This window comes from Egretta garzetta, unplaced genomic scaffold (genome assembly GCF_000687185.1).
Source record: "Egretta garzetta isolate BGI_Z169 unplaced genomic scaffold, ASM68718v1 scaffold526, whole genome shotgun sequence".
In the NCBI taxonomy this organism is placed as follows: Eukaryota; Metazoa; Chordata; class Aves; order Pelecaniformes; family Ardeidae; genus Egretta; species Egretta garzetta.
The window spans coordinates 1,054,137-1,054,629 of NW_009259967.1; positions in this window are offsets into that span (position 1 = coordinate 1,054,137).

A 493-nucleotide genomic window follows, 5' to 3' on the forward strand; every position below is an offset into this window, starting at 1 on the left:
TGAGCCCTGCAGGAGCCTGGATCCTGCTGAGGGCAGGACCATGCCCTCATTTTTCTTGCTTCAGGGAGCAATGGCTACTCAAAATTAGCATGTTGGGCCTCAAAGGGCTGTAGACTCTCTCATGAAATACACCCAGTGCAGAGTGTCCCCCTTCAGTTACTCCTGATTTTCCTGCCCCAGCCCTTCCTCAAAATGGTAGATGGGTACCACTTAGCTCAAGGTGTGAGCAGTTAGAGTTGGGGGGGGGGCCTTGCTCTTGCTCACCTGTACTCGTCATCCATCAAGTTTCCTGCTATTACCTCTTCGTCATTTCTGTTTGTCCCCTGTGTGTCTATGTCCTGCATGGACTGTGGTTGTTCCAGATGTTTAGTGAGTGAGTAGGTCCTGGCAGAAGAGCAACGTGTAGCAACAAGGCAAGTGAAACACATTTAAGCAGTTCAATCTGAATAAGGGACAGTTTCTTCCCCCTCATATTTCTATTTTATTGAAGCAG